This window comes from Myotis yumanensis, unplaced genomic scaffold (genome assembly GCF_028538775.1).
Source record: "Myotis yumanensis isolate MYYU_CA2020_CCGP unplaced genomic scaffold, mMyoYum1.0.hap1 SCAF_5, whole genome shotgun sequence".
NCBI lineage: Eukaryota > Metazoa > Chordata > Mammalia > Chiroptera > Vespertilionidae > Myotis > Myotis yumanensis.
This window is the reverse complement of record NW_027223756.1, coordinates 45,039,929-45,054,561: the sequence shown is the minus strand read 5'-3', so window position 1 is coordinate 45,054,561 and position 14,633 is coordinate 45,039,929.

The window sequence follows — 14,633 nt, the reverse complement described above, 5'->3', positions numbered from 1 at the left end:
TATGGTATTTGTCTTTTTCTGACTGGTTTATTTCACTGAACATAATCTCCAGGTCCATCCATGATGTCATGAAAAGTAAGATTTCCTTCTTTTTTACAGCCACATAGTTTTCCATTGTGTAAATATACCACAGATTTTTTTACCCACTCATTTACTGATGGGAACTTTGGCTGTTTCCACATCTTGGCTATTGTAAATAATGCTGTTATGAATGTAGGGGTGCATACATTCTTTTGAATTGGTGTTTCAGAATTCTTAGGATATATTCCAAGAAGTGGGATCTCTGGATCAAAAGGCAGTTCCATTTTTAATTTTTTGAGGAAACTCTATACTCTTTTCCACAATGGTTGCACCAGTCTGCATTCCCACCAGCACTGTACTAGGGTTCCCTTTATTCTACACTTGTTTGTTGATTATTGATGTAACCATTATGACAGGTGTGAGGTGATATCTCATTGTGGTTTTTATTTGAATCAGTGACATTGAACATTTTTTCATATGTATATTGGCCATCTGTATGTCCTTTTGGAGAAGTGGCTATTTAGGTCTTTTGCTCATTTTTTAATTGGATTGTTTGTCTTCCTGGTGTTGAGTTTTATAATTTCTTTAATTTTTTGAAATTAACCCCTAATTAGATGTCTCATTGGCAGATATGTTCTCCCATAAAGGATAGATATATCCCATTACTTTTAAAAATAAACTTCCCACTTCCCATTTTTTAAGGCATAAGTTTAGCTTTTACTATTATTTTTTGTGTGCTTTGTTTTATCAGTGAGAACTGTTAGTGACTTTGATAAATTCATGAAGAGCTAGTTCCCTTGATATATTGTGTTATATTTCAAAGAAAAGTGTATGTGCGTGTATGTGTGTGTGTGTGTATGTGTAAGCAACATTACAAATATAAGCTATTCCTAAATTCATTGGCTCATTAATAAAACAGAGATTGGAAACCTTTATAGATGCTATCACAGCCCTCATTGCATCCTTTTAATTATACTTCAGTGTACAGAGGTACACTTCCAAATACCAGCACCGGCAGTTCTCTGATGATGGGTTTTGTTTAGCCATTAAGGCCTGCAGACCAGGCATACAGTGAAACTATTGCCTTCAAATTCATCCCTCAACAGGTAATTGGTAAAAGTTTGTGTACAAAATGTTGAGCTTCTTCATCACCTTGGTGGGGAGTAGAAAATACAAAACTATGTATCCTGTCTATACTGTTCCCAGTCCCAGATTTATCCAATAAAATCAAGCACCTGAGATATATATATATATATATATATATCTCCCCTATATAATAAAGAAATAATATGCAAATTGACCCTCATGCCCTCGTGTCACAAGATAGCCTCCCCATGTTGTCACAAGATAGCCACCCCATGTTGACACACGATGGCCTCCCCCATGTTGTCACAAGATTGCCTGCAGGGGAGGGCAGTTGAGGGTGATCGGGCCAGCAGGGGAGCAGTTAGGTGTCAATCAGGCCAGCTGGAGAGCATTTAGGGGGCAATCAGGCTGGCAGGCAGAAGCGGTTAGGGGCAATCAGATAGGCAGGCAGGTGAGTGGTTAGGAGCCAGCAGTCCTGGATTGTGAGAGGGATGTCTTGTTAAACCGGGAGTCGGACATCCCCTGAGGGGGTCCCAGATTGGAGAGGGTGCAGGCTGGGCTGAGCGACCACCCCCCCCCCCCGCACGAATTTCATGCACCTGGCCTCTAGTGTGTGTAGATCGATCGATATCTATCTATCTATCTATCTATCTATCTATCTATCTATCTATTGATACATACACATACACACACACACACAAATACATGTGTAATTCAGTTGATCATATTGATTTTTTCTTTTTTCCTACCTCATTTTTCCACTCACTGTACTATCTGGAATCACCCTCTATGTTAGTTTCTTATTACTGCTGTAACAAAATATCACAAGTATACTGTCTTAAAACAACACATGTTTATTATCTTATTTTTCAAGGAGGCAGAAATCCAAAAGTTTTATGGGATTAAAATCATGGTGTCAGCAGGGCTGTTCTTCTGGAGACCCTAGGGGAGAATGTTTCCCTGGGTCTTCCAATATCTAGGCATTACCTTCATTTCTTGACTCATGATACACTGCCTCACATCACTGCATCTTGTTGATTCTGTTGTCATATATCCTTCTACTGACTCTGATCTTCTTGCCTCCCACTTGTAATGACCCTTGAGATTGCATCTGGCCCACCAAGATAATCTAGGATAGTCTCCACATTCTATTCTCCTTTAAATACTGGAGCCTGCATGTCTCTTGTACCATGTAAGGTTACAATCTCACATTCCAAGATTAAGTCCTGCACATTTTTGAGGAGCCTACCACACATTGCAAATAAATTACAAAGACCAGAGAGCTTGATTTAGGTTCTTCTTGATACCTAATCTTGCTCTAGAGTGGTCTGTGAAGATTGCTCAGAAATTTATCTAAATTTGCAAATTTATGAACAGAAAGTATCTTCAGTTTTCCACTAGTGTATGCTGAAACTCTGATTTTATATGACAGCTTAAGAGTAATTCTGATAACTTAGGGAATGGGCATGGAAAACAAAGTTTTTCTCATAATATTTGAAGAATAGTATAAGGAAGGGATTGCTGTCTTAACATTTGTTCTATCAAAACTTCACAGGTTGTTTTATGCAGTAATCTTCATTAGTTTTCAGAGTCCAAACCTAAAATGCAGTCCCGCTATAAGAACATTTTTAAAATAAAATGATGATGATATTAATAGAAGTAAAATATTAACAATAGGAGCCAATATTTTTAGAGTAGTTACTCTATGCAAAACAAAGTGCTTGTGCTTTGTATGCATTATAACATTTACTATCTTTAACAATATTTGGGTTAGATATTATATTGCCTCTTCCCCCAATGAGAAAATTGAGGCCATATGGCTTGGAAAAAGAATATATACCTAGATAGCTAAACCCTCCTAGGGAGACTCTCTGTTAACATATATGGTATCTTTATAAAAAATTAGAAAAAATATTAGAATTAGGGAAAAAACCAAACTACCCAATTTGGCAGACTAATTGGAAAATATGTCCCTACTTGCTGAGAAAATTGATTAGTGAAAATGTCATTTTTTTCTGACAAAATGACAGTACATTCTGGACAGGATTTTAGTCCCCTTGGCCAGAGACCCTTGTTCTGGACACAGTTTGCAAAGCTATGTATAGGGAAAAAATATTTTAAAATAAGTAAGGGTTTTATTCATCTTAATGTAACTGGTGTCCAGTATTGCCTGTTGTGTCTACTGCTTAGATTAAGATGCATACTGGCAGGTGGACTTTCAGAAATATATTTACCTAAGAGAATGAGTAACTTTCTGGGGGAAAAATATCCAAAGGACAGAGAGACTGCGTTATGTAAAGTATACCCCAATCACTGTTAACAAATATTTAGTGATATTAGAAAATGGAAGTGTTTTGCACTCCCCATAAATCACCCATCTTTAAATTTATTGAAGTAATAATAATTGTGGGCTAGTAATAGTTAATCTTAGTTCTGCTCTTAATAATTGTGTGTGTATGTGTGTGTGTGTGTGTGTGTGTGTGTGTGTATATGACCTTTCTCAATCTCAGTTTGCTCATCTGTGAAATTAAGTAACATTCCTACCTAACTCATAGAATTTTCATGAAGATTAGATAATTATACCTAAGTGTAATAATTATCATGTTAAAAATTTTAATGAAAAACAAAAATGAAATATACCAGGTAATATATTACGCACTATACCTAAATGACATTTTCTACTTGCTTTGTCTGATAGAGAAAGAACACATTTCAGAAAGTGATTGTAATTAGTGGGAAAAGTGATTATAAGTAAGTACAACCTGAAAAAGTAGCATAAAGAGGAAAAACTAACCTAAAGTTTACAAATAAAATTATGTTTTAGATAAGACCTGAAAGAAAAATGTATTCTTTCAATAAAAATGTAGATGGATAGCATTCCTGGAATTCATATGTTGAGGGAAATACATTCCATAAGAGGCAAGATTATATGCCAAGGACCAGAGTTGAGAGAGGAAATGTATCACCCAGGGAAGTGAATGAAGTTCAGTGTGAGAGCAACACCATGGGGAAGGGGCATAGGTAATTAAGAAGGATGAAGTTTGAAACTGAAGCAGAGCACAGATTCTAATCTAAATGGTCCTTTACATTATGCTACATGGGGAATATGGAGTCATTACAATAATTTAATCAGAGCATGTAATAGTAAGATAACTCTTTGTAGAATTGAAAATGGCTTATAGTGGGAAGACCCTAAAAATTCTCTAGTCAAGAGAGAATAGCACAGGGAAAGATGGCGGTAGTTAATATGGAGGAATACACAGAGTAGAGTCACAAGATAATTAAAGATGTAGAACTGACAGTTTTCACTGATTGACTATTACAGTAAATAATTCATGATAATATACATTATGAGAGGAAACATGGAGAAAGGGGCAGAGGTTTGTGAGAGAATATGATTAATTAGTGTAGCATTATTTTAAATGCCTCAATGCATTTATGTGGAAAGTGTGGTATTGGACCTCAGGAGAGAGGCCTGGGCTGGAGAGGTAAATTCAGAAGCATTTGTACCTGGTACCAATTCAGTATAGGAGTGAAAGAGATATACAGGGAGACAATGAGGAGTGACCAATGTAAGAGAGGTTCGGACAGACTTTGAAAGGCTCAAATGCTAATAGTCTAAGGTAGGAAGCTTCTTCAGACTGGTATGGGAGTGAGGTAGAAGGAAACCCAAGAGAATTTATGGTTTAGAAGTTGAGAGAAAAAAAAAGTGTTCCAAATAAGCACGATGAAGTTCAGAGCAAGTAGTGGGAGTGGAGTTTCAGTGGGATGAGGAAATAGATAAAGCAATCCTATATAATAAAAGGGTAATAGGCAAATTGACCCTAACTGTGGAATAACCAGGAACAACCGGCCGCTATGATATGAACTGACCACCAGGGGGCAGACACTCAATGTAGGAGCTGCCCCCTTGTGGTCAGTGCACTTTCACAGGGGGAGCATTGCTCAGCCAGAAGCTGGCTCATGGCTGCCCAGTGCAGCAGTGGTGGCAGGAGCCTCTCCCACCTCCATGGCAGCACTAAGGACGTCCAACTAATCACTTAGGCCCGCTCCCCGGGGACAGCAGACCTAAACTGTTGGTCAGACATACACTGAAGGCTCCCGGGCTGCCAGAGGGATGTTTGACTGCCACCTTAGGCCAGATCCCCTGGGGAGTGGGCCTAAGCTGTCAGTCAGACATCCCCCAAGGGGTCCTGGACTGTGAGAGGGCCCAGGCTGGGCTGACAGACCCCCCCGCCCCGCCCACGAGTGCACAAATTTTTGTGCACCGAGCCTCTAGTTGTTGATATTTATCTGTATCCATTTTTCTTTCATTTACTTGTGTGATTGGACAGGATGCAAACTTATGGCTCAGGATGAATGAATGGAGTGTATATGGGAAATAATCTTGAGAAAGTGTCTCTGAGACTTCCTGTGCTCTGTCTGTGTGTGGTGTCACAGAGGGGCAAAAGTTCTGTTTTTTACTTTTTTTCTTCAGTGCATAAAAATAGGGAAACTATAGAGTAAGAACAGTCAGCTAGTTTCAAGAATTCTTACCATATACATTGCCATTCATTTTTTCATAAAACATTTTTTGAACACCAACTATTTTCTTAAATAGAGCTAAGCACTGATGTTATGGGGATATTAAGTTGAATCATATGGAATTGTTATTTTAGTAGGTAAAACTAGTTGAAAATTGACAATTATACAATTTTATATTATAAAAGTTATAATCCCTTTATCAGTGATTCTCAACCTTCCTAATGCCGCGACCCTTTAATACAGTTCCTCATGTTGTGGTAACCCCCAATTTCATTATTACAAATTGAACATAATTAAAGCACAGTGATTAATCATAAAAACAATATGTAATTGTATAGGTGTTTTCTGATGGTCTTAGGCAACCCCTGTAAAAGGGTCGTTTGACCCCCAAAGGGGTCGCGACACACAGGTTGAGAACTGCTGCCTTATATTAAGGCTCTCACAATCTAGACTAAAATTCAGAAAAGAAAACAGAAGTACAAAATAGAGTGTGACACATATTGTACATATTAAAGGCTTTTAGAATGATTTTATTCTCGCATAAAATACATTATAAAATGCAGACTGCATTGACTCAATAGAACTCAGTTTCATGATATAAAGCAGGGACATGTTAAATGCACAACCTCAGATGTCTGATTTCTCATAATGATGCAATAATAGAAAACAACAACAAAAACATTGAGGATCTCTATAAAAACTATTGTTTTTAAGAAAATTATAAGAATTTCTAATAAGAACCACTACTTAGAAATTTGAATAATATTACAATATATTAATATGATTTGATATTTAAATCATATTATAATATATAAATCTACACCTTAATTTATACAATGTTAAATGTTGACTATATATATATATATATATATATTTTAAATATATTTTATTGCTTTTTTACAGAGAGAAAGGGTGAGGGATAGAGAGTTAGAAACATCGATGAGAGAGAAACATCGATCAGCTGCCTCCTGCACACCCCCTACTGGGGATGTGCCCGCAACCAAGGTACATGCCCTTGACCGGAATCGAACCTGGGACTCTTCAGTCCATAGGCCGACTCTCTAGCCACTGAGCCAAACTGGTTAGGGTAAATGTCGAATATATTTTAAGAAAAAAACGAGTTTGTTATCACTTGCCCAGACGGTGTTTTAAAAGAGAGAATTCTAAACAGTATAAACATCTATACTTATGATAGGGTAATATGCAAATTAGTCAGGACACTGTCACATTAACAACTGACTCATCAGCCGGCCATGGGAGAAGGCAGAAGGGAGAAGGCAGTGCCTCAGGAGAAGGGAGAAGGCCAGCACCCTGCAAGAAGGGAGAATGTGAGAAGGCCGGCACTGCGGAAAAGGCAGAAAGGAGAAAGTGGCAGTTAGGAGGATCAGGCCAGGAGTGGAGAACAGTTAGGCAGTTAGGGGGATCAGGCCAGGAGGGGAGAGCAGTTAGGGCCATCAGACCAGCAGGGGAGCAGTTAGGGGCATCATGCAGGCAGGCAGGTGACCGGGTTTGGAGCCAGTGGTTCCGGATTGTGAGAAGGATCCCGGATTGGAGAGGGTGCAGGTCGGGCTGAGGGACCCCTCCTGTCCCCGTGAATGAATTTTGTGGACCAGGCCTCTAATATAGAAATAAATATATGTATTTAAATAAATCTAAGTAATATTGACTTAAGGAGAGATGAAGTTTGTACATAACATATTTTATAGAGAAGGGAGCAGTTTTAGGCCATTGGGCATTTAGGAGTCAAACATGAGTATAAAAACATCCTTTGCCAATAATGTGCAGTTGACACTAGAATAACACAAGAGTTTGAAGTGCAAGAGTCCACCTATACCTGGATTTTTTCCAATTTACCCATGCAGTTCAGCTGAACTAGGCTCTTCAGTTGACACAAGGACTTCAAACCTGATCCAGCTTAGTTACATGCTGATATTTGACTATGCAGGTGGTTGGTGCCCCTAACCCCTGCATTATTCAACGCTCAACTCTGCCTTTTCTACCATGTATGTGTCTTCTTTTTCTCCATTTATTCCACTGTTGCTTCTTTTTAGCAAATAAACTAATATGAATTTTTATCTGTTCAGAAAGGAGCAGACACAAGTAGACAAGACAACTGCTATTCCACTTTATACATAATAGTTCTTATACTGTAAGCATAAAACAGAGTAAAAGGAAGAGCCTAATCAATTAGGGTCAGAAGTTAGGAAATAAATATCAAAAACCAAACTTGGAATCAGGGAAATTATGTTCCTTGGTGTCATTTGGTATCCTCACATATATTTCTATATGGAAGAAAAATACAGTAGAAAAATATTTTTCTCCCTTGTTTATTTTTAATATGCATTCCATAAACTCTTCACTCCCCCGAAGAGCTGTCTTCTGGATTGTTTGCATCCTTCTCTTTTTTGATAAAGGAAGCAATTTTACAGATGAGTAAAGAAACTTTTCATCTTATGAATTTCTGATTTTGAATGTATTCCCTCTTCAAATTAATTACTTCATTTCACCAGAGGATAAATTTCATAAATAGAAGTTAGGGAAGAATAACTGATGTAGCAAAACTCAAAACAAAATTGTATATAAATGAAAGCTTTATTTTAAAAAGTTTATTTTCTGGAAGACAAAATGATTTCCTGCCTTTGGAAATAGGATAACAAGGATGGATTTTTTTTCTCCCGGAAAACATTAAACCAAAATGGATTTCCCATAGCAAACTTATTAATGATGTTTACAGTGAGAACAGTGACAATTATAGTTTATAAATATTGATTTCTAAACTATCTCCAATTAATTATACATACACAATCTTACTTTTGATATAGATATTCAGATATTAACATCAAATGCGATTAATATTCAAAGATGAATAAATTATAATTGCAAGACTAAATTCTGTCATTACTGAGATTTAATATTGAGCATCTTGCTACACTTGATTTCACAGTGTTCTGATATTTTAGAACATCGTAACAAACAATACAATGAACATGTACTAAGACTCATATGGTTCATATTAACAAAGTGAATCCACAGGCTATTTATTTTTTTTAAGTTATTAACTTGTTGCAGAATGAATAATCACATGTAGGAAGTGCTGTGAGATCAAAATTCCTTGTAATTGTATATAACATACAAATGTGATTAATTTATTTGTGCCATGAACTCTTGAGAATCTTTTATGAATAAACAAAACATGCTTTGATAATGACACTAACTACTGTGATAGATCATTATTTGGTAAAGGATGACAGAAACATGCCCCAATAACTCACGGCCAAGGTAATGAGAGAGGGGGAGTTACAGAGGTTTTTTAGAGCAAAGAAAAACATGAAAAATTTTGTAGAGGAGTTTTTTGTTTGTTTGTTTGTTTCTTTTTTTACATAGACTTTGAAGAAATAGAGGAAAGGCAATGTAATGAGAAAATAATGAGCAAGGATATAAGAAAGTGTCATAAATGTATAGAAAATAGTATTGAATTTTTGTTGGACAGAAGAGGGAGAAAATTCTGAGAAAAAAACACATCTTGAAACTAGATTTTTTGGGAATGTTTAAAGTTATTCTGAATTAGTGGGAGTATGTATTTCAGTTGAATATAGAGAAAATTGTGTTTTTTAGAGGAAAATATTTTATACCCTACATTTTAACTTATTTTTACATCAGAACACCTTTCCATATTAATATTCTTGAAAAATGTAATTTTTTAAGAGAACACAGTAATCCATATGGATAAATGACATTTAGTCATTCACATACAGGAAACAACTAAGTTGCTTTCAGATTTTACTCTTAGAAATAATATTTTAATGGAATTCTTTTTATTTTGATAGCTTTTTGAACATTTCTCCTTTTTTTGTCACGACATAGTGAAATTATTATGTCCAAACAAATAAAATTACTAGGTCTAGCATAAAAATAATATTTTCTTAATAAACCACAAACCTGCCTTTTATAGCAATCTTTTCAATATCTGACTTACTAAGTTATAGGTTCTATGATTTCATGGGCAGTAGTTATCTATTTGGCATCTATTCATCACAGGGCCAATTATATTAACTATATTTCCTTGTTCTCTGTATTCTTGGTAATCTGACCTTTGGGGGCTTTATGTACCTTACCAGAGCTAGAGAATACCCAGAGATAATAACAACTTGTCTATGAACGAGCCTTTTCCATACAAACCAGCCAGTCCTGAATCTGTACCACAGCCACCCTCTTATCTCTCACGCACCAAGCCAATATACTCACTCCTTAAATCATTCTAGAGCTAGGTACCAGGCAACTGTACAACCACCCCTACATCTCAGAGCCTTCAGGAATTATTCAGACTAGCCAAATCCAAGCTGTATACTCTACCCTGCTTTGCATTTCTGTGGATACTACAATAAATACTTTGGCCTTGGCTTCCTCCTGGCCCCTGCTTGTGCCTCCTGTCCCAGAGCCTCCCTATATGGCTCTGCTTGGTGTAGCATGCCCCTTTTTCTCAGGAAATGTAAGTAATGAATAAGATTTTTTTTTCAATGGCATTAGCCTCTCCATGTCATCACTCAGTCACCCCCACAAATTAAAATCCCAAGGGTATAAATTTCAGGACAGCCTGTCATTCATTTTTTATCCTGAAATTAAATGATGGTACCTGTAATATTAAATGACAATATGTAGATTTCTACAAGACTGTGGAAGAAGAGATAATCTGAGGTGAGACTGTGAATGCTAATCAGAATTAGACTCTGTTTGCCTAGAACTGGATGTTTTTACCAAGACATTTAGAATATTGTTTTGACTTATAGCGTACTATATTTTATGCTATGAGAAATATTTTCAAGCTATTACTTAAACCTAGCCATCACTCCTCTTTCCGTCTCCCTCCCCCAACCTCCCTGTCCGTCATTTGAATTGGTGGCTGGCCTGGATTGCCTTCAGGATTGAAATTCAGGTAGCAGTGTGAGGCTGGATTGGGACTGTCAGAAAGAGAGACAGTGATGAGGATGTCAGAAGCTTTTTTCTCTTCCTTTTCACCTAGAAGACGTCTAATACAATCATAAGGGACTATTTGCATGGAATAATCTCAAAGTTTGTTTAATAGTAACTGGTACAGTAGTACTCTTCCAAGTTGTTAAAAAAATACCTTTTTGAAAGAAACAAAAACAAAGTCAGTAAGAAATGGTTTGGGAAACCAATAATTCATGTAGTTGACTCAGTATGTAAATAAATGTTACATTTAAAATTGTATTCCTTTCATCTATGCTTGGATTGGTTTTCTTTAAAATTTCCTTTTTAATCCTCTACAGTGTTCTTGCAAACATTTATTTTGACCATTGAAATGTGTGTTAGTTTCTTTTATTATATAAGTTGACTTAAACTGCAATAGTATAGGAAGCTTTGGAAATTCTCTCATCTGGTAGTTCTATGTGTTGATCTTGAAAATGAAAATAATGTGTTACTCTGCTATTAAAGATAAGGAATTCAGTATTAGTTTTGAATATAAATGCCAGAAAAGGCAATCTCAAAAATGAAGTAAAAAATAGGATAGGTAATGAGTAATTAAATAAATAAAAGAGTAATAAAATATGATATTAATTAATGGTATTACCACAAGTATGTCATTTAGATGATTAGATGGACTTGTCACAGCTCAAATAAAAATATGCCCAAAGCAACAGTTTCCTGTAAGTGATGTTTCAGTGTCAACTAGCTCTGAATATCTGATGTTGTAACATCACTTCAGGCAATCTTTCAGGAAGGACTGTAATAACATGGCAGCTTTGTGTAGCCTTAAATCCCCTTAAGAGAGTCAGGTGTCAGGACGATATGCATACAAGTAGAAAATCAGATTACTCTCATGTCCAAGCTTACCAGTACTGGAAAAGGTTGTGCTAAAAATTCTGGGCAAAACTACAAAAGGTATAAGGAGCATCTTAGGATAATGTAATTTGACCGTCATTTTTCTTGGAGACTGATCCCAAATCATTTCATGTGTAACTATATTACACTGTAAGAGCCAAACAACATGTAAAGAACTATTTAATTCTACAAAGTAGCTATTAATTGACCTAATTAAAAAGAAAATGCTTATCATCTGTGCCAATATGCTTTAGGGAAAAATCATCTGGACCCCACTGGATATATGAATGTACATTTCTGTAGAGTGCCCCTGAGAGGATTCACTCATTTAAACAGCAACAAAAATTACCCAACAAAAATTGCTCAGTGGTTGAAAATAAATAAGTATTGACCAAAATTCCAAGGAAAGGAAACAAACAAATATACAAGCAAACCTAAATCGTTGTTTTTTTTCCCTTTTTTTTAAAGAACAGAGCCAGGCATTTAGATTTGCTTAGCCAAGCCACCTGAGACTTAATTCTTTCTGTCATTTCATTTTTCTTATTTATTCTGCCTGCCTTTGGGCTTTTTTCCCTTTTGTGTTTTACTAAAAGTAGAAAGAAATATAAGATTTCACTTCCCATATATAAAGACAAATCCACATGTACATAGTTCTTTCTTTCTAACTGCTATTTTCTAATATTCTGCCTTCCCCTCATTTATGCCATAATGTGCCATACTATTTGATCAGCTTGCATTTTTAAAATTTTATTTTTCCTCCAGAACACTTGCATTCAGATCTCTACTGATAACTACCTTCAGCTCATGATGATGTACAAAATGCTGCAGTGTTGCCCTCACAATGCATGTGTGTGCTATATCTCTTCTCCACAATTTGTTGCACATGCCCACAGACAGCTTTCTAGCTCTCAGGTCCTAGCTCATGGTTGTCTGCAATTGTCATTCTGGACATTGATCTGTAACATCACCACCAAACCAGTGACGCCAATAATTCCCTCCAGGTTGTTTTTGAATATCAGACTGAACTAAAGAGACATCTTCTTTTGCCCTCTGCTTCTCCTTGTGTTACAATTGTACTTGTCTTTGGGTTTGTTTCCTTTTACAGATCATCTCCATGATTATATAAGCATATTTACTTTGTTGGTGTTGGTAATATGAGTTAGTTGCTTTGGAAAGTTTTTCAAAATAGCAATTTATACGTGTATTTAAATAGTATCTCAGTGTGCCTAAGTTATGTTATAATGCTACTCAGCGAGAGAGCTTCCTGAATACAGTGGTGAAAAGCCCAAAAGCATAAGTGGTATTTTGTATTATTGGAGTTAGTACTTTTAATGTCTGCAGGCAAAAATTTTTCCAAACCTCTCTTGGATGAAAGTACCTGAGAGGTTGAAAATATTCAAGGATCACTTTCTGCATGCTAGAAGGGATTTGCAAGTTTCTTAACGCTAAGAAAAGCCAAAAATATGTTCTAAAATTTTTATTTCTTCTTTTCAGATAAATTTTTCTCTAAATCCTCAGTGATTTTTATTATACAGATGTTTTTGCTTTTTTTAAAGGTATGCAACTATATTAACTTCAATAACAGAAATTTGTAAAACTTTGCAGCATTTATATAGAATAGCTAGTTGTTTATACACACTTTCTAGTGGCAGTTCTTCCCCAAATAATAGGAAATTAATGTTCACTTGATTTTTTAATCTGTAAAATAGGCTATAGCTAAATAGCAAAAAAGAAAATGAAAAAGAAATTTAATGAATTTTTGCACCACAGCCAAGATGCCTTGAAGCACACACACACACACACACACACACACACACACATATACCCCACATGTACAAACACACACATTCACATTAGGGTAAGTAATGGCCCTAAAGAGGCCCATGTACTAATCCCCATAATCTGTAAAAATATATTTACTTACATGGCAAAAGTACTTTACAGATATAACTAAAATAAGGATTTTAATTATCCTGGACATATGGGTTATCTGGATGGGCCCATTGTAATCACAGGGGTCCTTACAAAGAGCTGCAGGAGTGTAGGGTAATGGAAGCAGACTCAGACAAAGTTTAAAGATGCTATGCTGCTGGCTTTGAATATGGAAGAGGGAGCCACAAGTCAGTGAATATAGGCAGCCTTTAGAAGCAAGAAAAGACAAGGAAATGGATTCTCTCATAAATCTTTGAGGGGGAACCCATCCCTGAATACTCATTTTATTTTTTAAAAATATTTTTTTTTATTGATTTCAGGGAGGAAGGGAGAGAGAGATAGAAGCGTCAAATGATGAAAGAGAATCATTGATTGGCTGTCTCCGGCACACCCCCTACTGGGGATCGAGCCTGCAACCCCACCTGTGCCCTTAACCTGAATCAAACCCAGAACCCTTCAGTATGCAGGCTGAAGCAGTATCCACTGAGCCAAACTAGCTAGGGCTGAATACTCATTTTTAGATTTTTGTGCTCAAAAATTTTAAGATGATCAAACAAGAAAGACAAACAAAAACACATAGACACAGACAACACTATGGTGGTTACCAGAAGGAAGGAGGTGGTGTGTAGTAAATTATAAAGGGGGTCAAATATATAGTGATGGAAGATGATTTGACTTTGGGTGGTGAGCACACAATAAAATATACAAATGATGTATCATAGAATTGTACGCTTGAAACCTATGTAATTTTATTAACCAATGTCAGACCAATAAATTTAATATTTTAAAAAAAGAATTGTAAGATAACACATTTGTTTTAAGCCACTGTATTTATAGTAATTTGTTACAGAGGCAATAGGTACATGTATATGTAGATGAATATATGTATGTATGTATATATAGTTGATTGTGGGTTTGTTTATCTACAGAGAAGGGTTCAGAGACAAGTTAAAATAGTCCTTACATGGCTTAGCATCCCGGCTCCCTGTCATTTGGACTCTGCGTTATCTGCATAGCCCAAGCAATCTTAAGCACAAAGTTTGGTTTAAGGGGCAAAGACTGGCAGCAACCAGTCTATTGCACCAGATAGAATGGAATGATACTATTATGTGAAGGAAGAAGTTACTAACACAAGCTTTTAGTTATTCAAAGATATATGCTTTTTACCTAACGTACAAAGTCCAACAAAGACAGTGATGATCTGGATCAGGAACATAAGTAAATATTAC